Source organism: Lagenorhynchus albirostris, chromosome 1, assembly GCF_949774975.1.
Source record: "Lagenorhynchus albirostris chromosome 1, mLagAlb1.1, whole genome shotgun sequence".
Lineage (NCBI taxonomy): Eukaryota > Metazoa > Chordata > Mammalia > Artiodactyla > Delphinidae > Lagenorhynchus > Lagenorhynchus albirostris.
This window is the reverse complement of record NC_083095.1, coordinates 93,682,979-93,696,971: the sequence shown is the minus strand read 5'-3', so window position 1 is coordinate 93,696,971 and position 13,993 is coordinate 93,682,979. Positions and strand designations below refer to the sequence as shown.

The 13,993-nt window shown below is 41.5% G+C and overlaps 1 long non-coding RNA gene and 1 pseudogene across 1 annotated transcript in view; one reads left to right on the top strand and one right to left on the bottom strand.

The window, feature by feature from the left end:
* The window catches only part of LOC132520927 (uncharacterized), a 58,656-nt gene extending 57,053 nt beyond the window's left edge, over positions 1–1,603 (top strand). Inside the window, exon 3 of the long non-coding RNA XR_009540656.1 lies at positions 1,520–1,603. This is a non-coding gene — a long non-coding RNA (uncharacterized LOC132520927). The remainder of the gene's footprint in view (positions 1–1,519) is intronic.
* Positions 1,604–6,184: 4,581 nt separating this feature from the next.
* LOC132528547 (large ribosomal subunit protein eL32-like) overlaps positions 6,185–13,993 on the bottom strand; it is a 40,629-nt pseudogene continuing 32,820 nt past the window's right edge.

Here is a 13,993-nt window from a genome sequence, read left to right as displayed (position 1 = left end):
AAGCAGTGCATACCTGTATTGTCTATAAGAGAAGCACTTTAAAGATACAAATAGAATACAATTAAAAAAGAGATGGGGGGCTTCCCTGGTGGCGCAGTGGTTGAGAGTCCACCTGCCGATGCAGGGGACACGGATTCGTGCCCCGTTCCGGGAAGATCCCACATGCCGCGGAGCGGCTGGGCCCGTGAGCCATGGCCGCTGAGCCTGCCCGTCCGGAGCCTGTGCCCGCAACGGGGGAGACCACAACAGTGAGAGGCCCTCATACCGCAAAAAAAAAAAAAAAAAAAAAAAGAGATGGGACCTGGTAGCCCTACAAGCATTTGGTATTAAACGTAAACTCTGTGCAATGATGACTGGGATGGTAAAAAGAGCAGGACAAATATTTGAGCAGGAGAGCTGTCCTTTCTTGATTCCTTCTGGTGAGCAGGGGTTGCTGCTGACATTTCTTCTGATCTGAGGTGGTAGGATCTAGGTCTTTCCAGATCTTTCCAGTTCACGTCCAGTGTTTTAATTGCTGTGGAGATACAAGGGAGCAATAAACTTGGGAAGCTGCCCTTTACACTTTGCCTATAGGTTCTCACTTTCAGCTCACCATCCTACGGTGGTTCTTCCTCTCAAGTCCTTTCTTTAGCACAGGACGCTGCCTTCGGGGGAGAGGGGCGGTAGCACACAACACTGCCCCCCTCTCGGCGCCCGGTCAGGGTCTCTCAGAGCAAAAGCTGGGGGCTGAGAGACGTAAGGGTACCGGGGTGGCAAGGGACGGACCCCTGAGTGCAGGGCTCGAACAGATATAACAGGGACCAAGAGGCTGCAGCACAGCGCCCCCAGGGTTCTCCCCCGGCGCCGCGTGCAGAGCCGGAAAGGCGCCGCTTACCATCTTTTAATCTCACTTTACCTATCAGTAAAATAGAGATATTAATACCTTTTCCCAATGGATTAAGTAAGAATTAAGTAATGGGTAAAAAGCAATTAGCCCAGTCCTGGATCCATATTAAGCACCTGATCAATATTAGCAACTATTTCAAATACTGTTATTGGCTTCCATTACACTATCGAGCTATTTCTAATTAGAAATAAGAGAAAGAAATCAAAGGCCTTGCTGTTATCATTTCCCCTCTTTCCTTAGGAAATGCAGAGACTGACAACATTAGGAACTATAGAAAGGGAAAAGCAGGCACTCTTCTGTCTGTCCTCTGAAAGCAAAGGATAGTCAGAGAAGAGGATTAAGCCAAGTCATGTCTCTTGTAGCCCCAGTTCATCAATTCTAAAATGAACATTTATTTCACATTATAACACCTCTGCAATAGGGATACATCTTACACTGCTTAACTAGCAGGGTTTTTTCTTTCTTAATGCTAAATAAAATAATGGCAAATCTTAAAATTCATGGCATCTTAAATTCAATGAAATAGAGTAATTGAGCTTTCTGCTAAAAAATACTAATAGCACCCAAATAATCCTCCAAAGTACACCCTTTATTATTGTATTTATCACAGTATCTTACCATCTCTTTCCCCAGGCCTAACATGCTTATCATCTGGCACAAAGAGGTCACTTAGATTGATGGAATCAATGCATGCATGGGCTTGATGTGACCTTATTCACCACTCCTACTGTGAGTATCTGAAAAAAAATGTAGCCAAGGGAATTCTATTTCTCTTTTCTCAGAATCCAACAGTCTTTAATTATACAGTGTTGATGTTGCTTATACTTGTTTCATGCATGTGAACCTCATCTACCCGACTATAGTGTAAGCATCTCAAGATAAGGACTGAGTCAGATAAATTTGCCTTCCCTACAGGGCTGGTGACGTGGTATATACTTAGTGATCAATTGCCTAAAGGGATTTTTTTTTTACACTGTACAAGGATATATGAGCATATTCCTGCCAATCTGACTCCCCTAGAATTCTGAGTAGCGGATTTTAAAAAATTCCTTTGGGAATTCCCTGGAAGTCCGGTGGTTAGGACTCTGTGCTCTCACTGCCCAGGGCTGGATTCAATCCCTGGTTGGGGAACTAAGATCCCACAAGAGTGTGGCACGGCCAAAAAAATACAATATATAAATTGTTGGAGAACTTAAAAAAAAAAATCCTTCGCTGCTCTAACAATTCAAATCACTTAGAATTTCTTTCTCCACCACTTACTGATTGTTAATGGACCCTTTGCTGATCAGAAGAGTCAAACCTACAGTGAAAGAATTACAAACTGCAGAATAGATGGTCACTAGCATAGCTGACGCTGTTGGTGTATCACTCACAGACCCTCTGATCACTTTTGATCACTTCTGTGATCAAACACTTCTGTGTTTGCTTTGCTTCCAAAGAAGATGCTTTGTCAGTATTTACAGAAATTCAGAATTGCCCTGGGGGAACCATAGCCATTGATTGATTGGTGCCTGAATAGAAAGCCCACCACCTTTGCCTCAAGGCTGGATGAACCCTGAGGTATAATTTATGCTCCAGAGCTCCTCACAGGATCAGGCCAAGGCCAGGGCTTCATGAAACGGCACTGGCACCCGTGCTTGCTTCATTTACCCCATCCCTATCCTACTCCCTCTACACCCTTAAAAAAGGGCGTCTTCGAGACAGGATCTGAATTTGATAGTGTCTGAGTTTTTGCATAAAAATAATGGGAAAAAAACTTTTGTGTTCCAAGATTTAAATGTTTGTTTATTCTTCACCCTGGGTGTATATTCTTGAAACTCATAATGAGCAATATAAAACCATCAACAAAACCAAGACTGGAGAGTCTTTCTGCCCTGCCCTTTAGGAGGACACATTCTGCCCTGAGCAGGATAATAGGAATAAGGGAACAAAAGAACAGCAAACAATAAGAACTGACCAAACAGCATTTCACAATCGATTTTATTTTATTTACAAGTGATATTTATCTAATTTTATTTTTGACTGGCTTTTTTGCTGAGCTTCTTAGTGGCCTTTTGGAACTAAAACTGTAGTGCAAAATGAGTTGATCGACATTTTGATAAAATGCTACAAGATCACATAACAGAAATGCATCCTCTAATAGGCTCTGATTTCTCTCTCACTGCATCCCTTATAATGTAGTAGTCTTTCCTTATCAATGGTTTCTTTTACCTGTGGTTAACCACTGTCGGAAAATATTAAATGGAAAATTCCAGAAATAAACAATTCATAACTTTTAAATTGGGCACCATTCTGAGTAGCGTGATGAATCTTGTGCCATCCTGCTCCATCCACCTGGGACGCAAACATCCCTTTGTCCAGAATATCCATGGAGTATACACTACCCACTAGTTAGTATAGGAAAAAACAGCATACCTAGGGTTTGGTACTATCTGAGGTTTCAGGTATCCACTGCGGGTCTTGGAAGATATCCCTACGGATAAGGGGGACTGCTGTACTCTGAAGTCTCAAAAACAAATCTCAGGATCTATTCTAGTGAATGGAACAGTTATACAAGTTTGTACACCTTGGCAGGCAGTTTCACAAATTTGTTTCTGAATTTCTTCAAAGCTCTTAGGTGTGGTAGATGGAAGTGTGGATGGTGACAACTCTGGGACTGAATTCTTGTTCTTTTCCTTTTATGGCATTCAGCAAGTTTGTTTAATCTTCCTGAGCTTCAGTTTTATTTCCTTAATAAGACTGTTATAAAGAAATGAATGAGATAATATGTAGTTGGTGGGGCAGCTGTTTGAGATGTTAATTTATATCTTGTTCAGGCTGCTATAAGTATTTCTGCCTCCCCGATCCAAGGAAAGCAACCATGTCTGCCTCCAGGAGTAGTTAACGGCTTTAATGTTGCAGGGCCAAAATTAAAAGTTGTCTGACACTCAGAGCATAACCTTTGGTCTAGTCCTGAAGGTGATCCAGCTAGATTGTTGCAGATGGCAGGAGACATTAAGGGTTGGGAGAAGAAGTGGACCAACACTAGACAGTAAACTATTTAGGAAACACCTCCCCATGTTTCGAGGGGATGCATTTATGGATTTCAAGAGAGTCAGGGACATGTGCCCTACTCCCACACAGTAGCAGGATCCAGGGCCTCTGATGGTGGCCAGCTTGTTACAAAATTGTATGTGTCAAGATAGAATGATAGAACCTATTTAACAGTTTTTCGGCTGGATTTATAATTTTAAGATATTTAACATATGGTATATGAACCTCCATTTGTATTCTTGTCCTAGGCCCTGTAAATATTTGGGGTGGCCTGGAAAAGGGGCCATAAGGACTTGGATCATGAACAACCAACAGTGGTAGCTAATGTGGTCTGAAGAAAAGAGAGCCCATCTCAGAATATTATGGAATGTGTAGGACCCTGGGATGGTATAGAAACCCCTAATAAATTGTCTTCCCCCTAAAGTAAACATGACAGATCCTGAATTTCTCATCTCCCTTGACCTAGGTGGCTCAGAGCCAGATTTAACTTCATTTAGAACAAAATAGGGGCACGGATTTTTCTCTATCTTGTTCACTGCTTTATGTGTACGGCCCCGGGCGTCCCCGGGAGTCCCGACCAGCAGGACAAATCCTTGTGAGTCCGAGGAGGAACCTGTGGGGGTTGAAAAAAAGGGGGAAGGGCAGGAGACGCGAAAGAATGGAGGCAAGACAGAATCCTGATCAAGCCTCAAACTTTTATTGCTGCGGTAGCTGTATTTATACACTGCAGAGAAAGGGGGGCGGGATTCAGAATGAGGGAAGTACTTGGCTAATCATCATTGGTGCTGCGTGCGCGGGCTTTCATTTTAGGCGCGAACTTCTATCTCATAAATCAGGAAGAGAAGCAGGGTGTCGGCCATCTTCTAATGGCGAAAACTTCTTGGCTCCCAACAGCTTTATCCCTAGCACCTAGAACAGTGCCAATACACTTTGTTGAATGAATGGATTCTTGCTTTCAGTGCCAAGGACCAAACTCCCACCTGCCACATTGTGTAAAGCTCCTGGTTTTGTGCTGTCACATATTAGGTGTCAGTGTCAGGCACTCATTTTTGCCAAATGCCATATAATACATCTTTGTATCTAATGTGTCGGATGAGCCTAGAATACCCTGTTTATTTATTAAATTGTTTTAGCACCTTTAGCACTGTCTGTTATGCACAGTCAACTAAGTACTTCGCCTGCCAGTTTTCCTCACTCCCTTCCTAAGTCCTAATCCCACTTTTCTGATGGAGCCCCTATCATAGATCCAGGGTTTCTTTGGCCCTGTATGTGAAACCAATTCTGTTTCAGAGACCACAGCCTTAGGGCTCTAGATCCTTCTCCATCTATATGCAACTTTTCCACCCTTCATAGTATAGTTCTGTTCCTTGGTTGTGCCCACATTTAACATAGTACCTGCCTTCTCTCCCATCCTAGATACAATCCCAAAGTTAGAAATTCCCTTACCAACACCACCAGTTATGCACACGAGAGATACCCTTTGATCTCTGAGCCAGAAAGTGATGCTTCTACTGTCACCCTTCAGGGCAATTTATTTAGGGAAGAGTTGTAGAAAGGGCAAGTCCATCTAAAAGCAACCTTCTTTCTTGGCACTGAGGACTGAAGGGTATTGTTTTAAAGCCTTCAATAAGGCTCCATGTACCTCTGTGTTTCTCAGCTTCTGCCATCTATAGAGAATACACCTGTTCTCAGAGGACTGAAAAACCATATGGTCTCCACCCTGTTGGTGGGATATAGTCGCAATCATGGCTAGAATTTTATTAGTCTGAGTTTGACCTTTTTCTGTGTGTATTCACTAGCTTAGCGATTTAACCACTCTGAAACTCTATTAGTACCAAGCTCAGTAAGCTCCTAATTTGTACACTGGAGGCTCCTTGCAAGCAAGAACTGTGCCTTTTGGTTCTGTATCCCCAGCACTTAGTACCCCGCCTGGTATGTAGTACTGTTCAGTGAAATCCTTCCTAGAGATAGATTCTGTCAAGAACTGTAAAGAGTCTGAGTTTTACCCTACTTGCAAGTTAACAAGTTACCCTGTCATAGTTTCATGGATGCTGGTAGAAGACATGAGACTCCTGTGTCAGAGTCAAAAATGGTTTATTACTCATAGCAATAGTAGTAGCTAGAGTATCTGCCTTTTTAAAGTCAGTTCCCCAAGACCTAGTTTCCATAGGGCAATGGGAATAGGGCCAGTTAACACCTGTACATGAAGAACTCTGAGCTTAGGGAGCCAAAATCTTTGTTTTACTTTGCAGAATTTTCATGGTTTTATTTAACACAAATAAAACTTGCACATGACTGTTCATTTTCTTCACTGTGCAGCCTGGCATTGTGATCAGTGACTCACGGCCAGCTGGGCTGCTCTTTCCACAATGCCTTTGAGGTTCTTGGAGGAAATGAGAGCCATCTCAGCAAGATTTGTTGCACATCAGCAGCACTTCCAGCTTTTTGATGTTGTAGACCAGAAACTTCTAGAAGCCACTAGGCAGCATGTGCTTCATTTTCTTGTTGCTGCCATGACCAATACTGGGCATCAAGATCTGGCACTTGAATCTTCTCTGTACCCTGTTATCGATGCCTCTGGGTTTCTGCCAGTTATACTTAATTTTGACATATCAGCCTGACTGGTGCTGGATGAACTTCTTGGTCTTCTCTTTGCTCACTTCGGGCTTCATAAGGTGTCTGAGAACAGTCATGATGCTGGGTTGGAGATGGCTGCTACCTCCCCTGAATCTTTTATAATGGGCAGTAAATATGCCTACCCTTTACTCCAGAAGGACACCCTGTTGCCATCAAACATTCTTGAAAAGGTAGTCTGGAACAAAGTGCAGTTGGTGCCTCATTTACAGGACTTGCAGAAATGGGAATGACCCACGGAGAAATGTCTCAACAGACGGCTGAAGTGAAGCAGAGGTGGCAGCAGCCTGAAGTTCACTTGCTCCTGCCCAACCCAATCTCAGAAGCCTCCAAGAGCAAACAGTTTTTTCAGTGTTTCAGGAGCACTCTCTTCATCCTGGCTTCTACTTCTTTGGTGGTCCAATACTCCCTGCCTTGAATGCCTTTTCCTTACTCCTCTACTATGTAAATCTTATTCATCTTTCTAGGTCAGATTCAAATTCCACTCTCCTGTAAAGCATTCCCTGACCAGCCCAACTCACAGTGATTTCTTCTCCGATATTACAGAGTGATTATTACCTATATCAATCATATTGACACTTAGGAAGTAACAATAATAACACCAACAACCTCTGACATTTGTGTTTTGTGTATCATTTTACCTTTTACTAAGTATTTTTACACAAACTATTCCCTTTGACTCTCACAGCAATCTGCAAGACATGCAAAGGAAAATATTATTTTCAATTTATAGATAAGGAAAAGCAGAAATTCAGAAACGTGCCCAAGGTCACCTAGTTAATAAACAGGTCATCAGATTTAGCATTAGTTCCCAGGCTCATAATGGCTGCACTATGCCATTTCTTCTTGCTGTTTAAACTCCCAAATGGATTTATTTCATGTAGTGTTAAGTCTCAGAGAGACTTGATACTTTCCCTCTGGTCAAAGAGTAGGGGTGGAGATTAGAGTTACAGCAGAGTCTAGTGGTTAAGGGTCCTGAGTCAGACAAACCTGCTGTGGAAAGATTTCTTGGGCTCACCAATATACAGGTTGCCTCACCTTCCAGAACTGGAGTTAAACCACATTTCGCAGGTTCCCTTGCATCCTAGATTCCCACGAGACTGAGTTCTAGATGATGGAATGTGGGCAGAAGTGATGTCACTACTTCCAGGTCTGACCTTGAAACATCCTATTCAGTCTTCCATGCTCTCTTTCCATCACTCCAGGCTGACTGATGATGGGGAGATCTTGAAGCTACAATATGCTTAAGCCGTAAGATGGAAGGGGCCTGTGTACATGAGTCACTGCTTAGAGGTGAGCTGCCTAAGAGAGCCACCTGATGAGGACCATCCACGCTGCACTTTGCCCCAGCAAGAAACACATTTTATTGTGTTACATTACTATGATTTTGGGATTGCTAAACCAGTTACCCTACCCTAATACACTTGAGATTAAAATCCAGCACTATAATCCACCAGTCTAGTGTGACTTTCTGTGTGGTACTTAGCCTTTATTTACCCATTTTTATGATGGAAATAATAATAATACCTATCTTACAGAATGCTTGTGAGAATTAAATAAGACAACATATGCAAAGGACTAAGCACAGTGTCTGGCACATAGTATAAATGCTATTTAATCAATAAATACTATTATCTTTTCATGTTATTATTTCTAACATTTTCTGCTGGTTCCAAACAAAACTCTGAATTTCTGTTTTTCCAACTTGTGTTAGAGGAGAAAAGACAGTGCTTCCTCTCACTCTGATTACCTCATGATAATGAGAATGAGAATGGCTCAGGGTTAGTCAGGGTTAGAGTCAGTCTGCACACAGACCTTGTTTTCTGGGTGTCCTGTCAATCCATTCTTCCCTGCCCCTAGGGACTTAAAACCAGTGAGGAGGGGAGTTCCCTGGTGGCCTAGTGGTTAGAATTCCGGGCTATCACTGCCATGGCCTGGGTTCAGTCCCTGGTAGGGGAACTGAAATCCCGCAAGCTGCATGGCCAAAAAAAAAATTTTTTTAATAAAATAAAATAAAACCAGGGAGGAAAAACAGCAATAAAAAATTTATAAAGCTATTGCCATTGCAAAAATAAAAAATAAAAATCTTCTGAAAATCTCTGAATATCATACTGGAAATATGTATTTCTAACTAAAGGTGACATTTGATAATGCTTAGTCTTAATATTCACAATGAATTCATCAGCTGTGGTTGGGTCATTTGAAATGACACCACTAAATCTTTCAAGTAAAAAAATTCGGGGCTTCCCTGGTGGCACAGTGATTAAGAATCCGTCTGCCAATGCAGGGGACACAGGTTCGAGCCCTGGTCCGGGAAGATCCCACATGCCCCGGAGCAACTAAGCCTGTGCGCCACAACTACTGAGCCTGCGCTCTAGAGCCCGTGAGCCACAACTACTGAAGCCCGTGCACCTAGAGCCCATGCTCTGCAACAAGAGAAGCCACCGCAATGAGAAGCCTGTGCACCGCAACGAAGAGTAGCCCCCGCTCGCTGCAACTACAGAAAGCCCGCGTGCAGAAACGAAGACCCAATGCAGCCAAAAATTAATTAATTAATTAATTAATTTAAAAAATTCTATTCTTTGGGTGATAATGATGTGTCAGTGTAGTTTCATCAATTGTCACAAATGTATGACTCTGGTGGGAATTCCCTGGTGGTCTAGTGGTTTGGACTTCATGCTTTCACTGCCGTGGGCCCGGGGTTCAATCCCTGGTCATCCCACAGGCCACAAAATGTGGCCAAAAAAAAACAAACAAAAAAAACCCAAATGTATGACACTGGTGAGCGATGTTGATAATAGGAAAGGCTATTCATGTGTGGAGGCATGGGGCGTGTGGGAACTCTCTGTACTTTCCACTCAATTTTGCTGTGAACATAAAATTGCTCTAAAAAATAAAGTCCATTAAAAATTCTATTCATTACTGAATTGAACTTATAAATACTTTCTCTAATGGGATAATTATGTTATTAAAAAGAAATTACTAGAGTTTTATCTTGAAATGATTGGCACAGAGTATTCCCAGTACATTTTTTTTTTTCTCTAGTTGGTGACAACATAAACTGAAGCTCAGATTGAGCCACCTCTCTGACACTTGGGAAACTGATGACAGGACAGATAAAGGCCTGTCACGGCTGATTTCATGTTATGACTTGTTAATGTGTCCAGCCTACCCACAATGGTTCAGGGAATTAAAAAAGGATCCCAAGGGTATGCAGCAAGAACATTTCCTGCATGAGCAGATTGGGAAAATAAAGAACATTTTTTTGAAAATTTGCTTGATGGCCCAGGTTTAAATATGGGCCATAGGATAAAGAGCACTTTTCATTCACCCTCTTGCCAATTATCCTGTTGCTTGCTCTCACCTTGTCTACTGAACAAGTAAACATGGAAAAAGCTATAGGCTCTGAAATCAGTCAGCCTGGATACAAATTCCAGCTATGCCTTGGCCAGATTATTGAACTTTTCAGGTGATTGCTTTCTTCATCTGTAAAATAAGAACATAATAGCACTGACCAATGGTGAATACCTAGGAACTGTTTTGTGCTTTGTTGTTAAAAGATTGAGAACCAGGTTTTGATACAAATTTGGAATAAAGTATACCAATCTAAAAACTCCTGAGAGATTAATCACAAAACTGGTAACAGGGGACTTCCCTGGTGGCGCAGTGGTTAAGAATCCGCCTGCCAATGTGGGGGACATGGGTTCAAGCCCTGGTCTGGGAAGATCCCACATGCTGCGGAGCAACTAAGCCCGTGCGCCACAACTACTGAGCCTGTGCTCTAGAGCCTGCGAGTCACAACTGCTAAGCTCATGCACCACAACTGCTGAAGCCTGTGCACCTAGAGCCCATGCTCCACAACAAGAGAAGCCACTGCAATAAGCCTGCACACCACAACGAAGAGTAGCCCCCGCTCTCCACAACTAGAGAAAACACACGCGCAGCAACAAAGACCCAATGCAGCAAAAAATAAATAAATAAATAAATAGAAAAATATTTTTTAAAAAACAAAAACAAGACTGGTAACAGGAGATTTTAGTACAAATAATCAATTTATTAATCTCCTTAACCTCTCACTAACCCCTTCCCCCTTCTAATACTAAAAGTTTATACACACAGTTTTGGAATATGAAATATTTTATCAAAATATACTAATGTTCCATATTATTAAGGAACTATAATCTTGGGATTGCTTGCATTTTTTCCAATTGTTTACTGTTAAACAGAAAGCCTATTGAGAGATTTTATAAACATTAAAATTTGAAAAATCATTTCTATTTTCTTTTTTATACAGCTATTTTCATTTTAAAACTGATTTATCATGCAGTCATAGTCTAAGAAAAGCTTTCAATGAAATTATATAAAATACACTGAAGTTATAATTTAATACACTTTTATCTGGTTCAAGTGCTAAGAGGTTTAGTTCAGCCCAGGTTAATCTGTGTTGCACAGAGCATAGTGGTTCAGTTCTGGACCTAAGGAAGGTTTGATCTGAAAATTTGGACCGCTCTACCAGCTCAAAGAGATTCAAAACCTTGGTTTGGCCTAGAATTGAACTAGTCCCTCCAGAAATCCTCCAATGAGAATTTACCTAAAACAAGTTAAAATCAGACCAAGGTCTAAGTTGGGGATGAGAATTTTTCACTTTGATGCGTTCTACCTTAATTATTTTTTAAAAATTACCTAAAATATATTTTTTTAAGTAAATGCAAGATGCAGCAGACAGTAATACTCACACAATACTCATTTTCTCTCATACACTTTCTCCCACTTCTGCCCAGCTTATAGCAAGTAGTTGGAGCCATGTGACTAGATCTGGTCAATGGGCTTTGAGGGGAACTGATGTGTGTCACTTCCAGGTCAAGGCAGAAAAAAGCCAGTGCTTGATTCTCTAGATTTCCTTCTTTCCACTCTGACTCGAGTGGCCTCATGCGTCCTTGAGTGACAATGTGGAGTAAAACCCACTGCCTACCAGCCTGGAACAGTGTGTCAGAGAAATAAATTTTTGTTGTTTTAAAGCACTGCAACTTTGGGGGTTGTTTTTTACAATAATTTAATTTAGTCTGTCCCAATTCACAATACTTCCTTAAATGCAACCTGTTCTTTCACTCCTCATGCTTTTGCACATGCTGTTCACAATACCTGAAAGGTCCTGGCACCTCAACCATCAAGCCAGCTCTTTATTTCAGGATCCAGCCCCAGTATCTTGTGCCTAATGAAATGCAGAATGACATACAGAGAAAAGAGTATGGGTTTCAGAATTTGCTAGGCTCAGGTTCAAATGTGGTTCCATCTCTTAAAAGCTAGGCAATGTGAGAAAAGTTATTAACTTTCTCTGCTCTAGTTTCCTTATCTACAAAGTGAGGAAAATAACTTCATTGGATATTTGTGAGATTAAATAACATCAGGGGTATAAATTGCTTAGTGCAATGTTTACCACATAGGAAAAATACTAGCTGTATTATTATTTCCAGGCCTCCACCACCCCAGCTCAATTCAGATGCATTTTCCTCTTGGTTTCAATAGTGCCTCTATTATAACATTAACTGTCTTCCATTATATTTTTTTACATCCATGCCTATATTCCCCATTAACCTATGAATAACTAGAAGTTAGTGGCATTGTCTGATTTTGTTTGCAGTTCTCTTCCCAGCACCTAGAACACTCTGTTAGGCAATAAGAAGTGTTCTACTAATATTTGTTAAGTAAACTCTTCTTGATGTGCTCAGCACAGTCCATCTTTAATAAATTTTTATTGATTGGATGAATAGAGCAATGAATAAATCAATTAATGAATAAATGATTATCTCTTGCCTTTCCCCATAAGTAAACTGACTTTTTCAAAGGGGAACCATTTTAACCTACTTCCTATAAGCCTCATCTCATTCCTGCTGCTTTCTTCTCTCATGGCAGACTGGCTACCTATTTATTAAAATTGTGTCCTCTTCCATAACATACTTCTGGAAAATATTTATCATTCCCCTTGCAACTAGGCAGTGCTTTGTGACTAATTCTCACCAATGGGAAGTAAGCAGAAATGATGTATCTTCCTTCAAGCTGAGCCCATAAAATACCTTCCTTGAGATCCTCCCTATCCGTTGGTCCCCTCTGTTGGATGCAGAGAAACCAATGGATACCAATACCTGAGAAGATGCTGGAGCCACCAGATGAAAAGTGCTTGGAGCTTGAGTGCCTGAATGACTGTGTGGAGTAAACTTCTACTTACTTCATTTACTTCATCCCAACCAATCAAATTGGACTATGAGATTAATAAGAAATGATTATTCTGTTAGGCATTGGGATTTTGGATTGTTTATCACCTTCAGAGCCTTATATTCACCCATCCAGGGCTGGGATAAAAAGCACTTAAGTAGCCTGGCACACACCAGTCATCCCCCCCCAATCTGTAAGTACTTGAAAGAAGCAGGTTCTCTTGCAGTGCTGACCCCTGGCTCCTGTGTTTTCCACCACTTCCTCCCTGACTGAGATCTAGAATGGGACTTGGTCAGTGCTGCCAGCGGAGAACTAAGGAGTTGCAGTTCTTTATGCCCACGAGGTGCCCTGTTCTGGTAATGGGCACTGCTTCCTGAGGCTGGGTTCCAACACTGTTTATAAAGCTTAGTCCTGCTTTTGGATTTTTTAGCTTAATATCCCAGGAGTTCCTAAGAATGAGACCTTGCTTCGCTTTTGCTGGGTCCTGCACCAGAGCTCTGCCCCCTAATCCAAAGGCCATTACATGTTAATTAACCATGGTGAGCATGGTAAGTTGGCTTTCTGTCTGTTTGTAGTCTTGAGTTTTGCCTACCCCCTTCATAACTTATGCTGGGAAACCTCGCTCTGCCCTGATGACCTAGCTGCAGACCAAACATTTGCTTAAACTATGTCTATTTCTCCTGCAGTTCACTGAGGCACCTTTGCCCTGCTGAGCTGTCAGAGCCTTTACATTCAGCTGGGCCCACACCTTCCTTTCACCACCTGGGATGGGTGGGTCTGGGGCAAAGTATCCTCCTGACATTCCTCTCCAGCCTAGGGTAAGCAGTGTAGCCTCACAGGGACGTTCTGAGATTAGCACAGTTCAGATGTCATCAGGTCCTTTGTTTTTCATTGCATTTAGTATTTCAGTGAATGTTTTATATTGTGATAAATATACTTTAATTTTAGAGTATAGCAAATAGGTTAATGGTTTTAGAGCCTTATATTTTTATGAGATATGGATACACTACATTACATTTAGGGCATGCTTGGCATGCAAACATTATTTTATTGCACTAAATCAAATCTACTGGTACCTCAGCTTAACAGTTAATGACTTAATATGCAAGTTTACTAAAGTCCTAGCCAGTCGTCCTATTGCACAGTCACCAAATACCCAAGCATTTAAAGTGCCTTTCTTCTTTAATCTCATTTTTGTCCTACAGTCTTTTCTAATGTGCCTTGCTT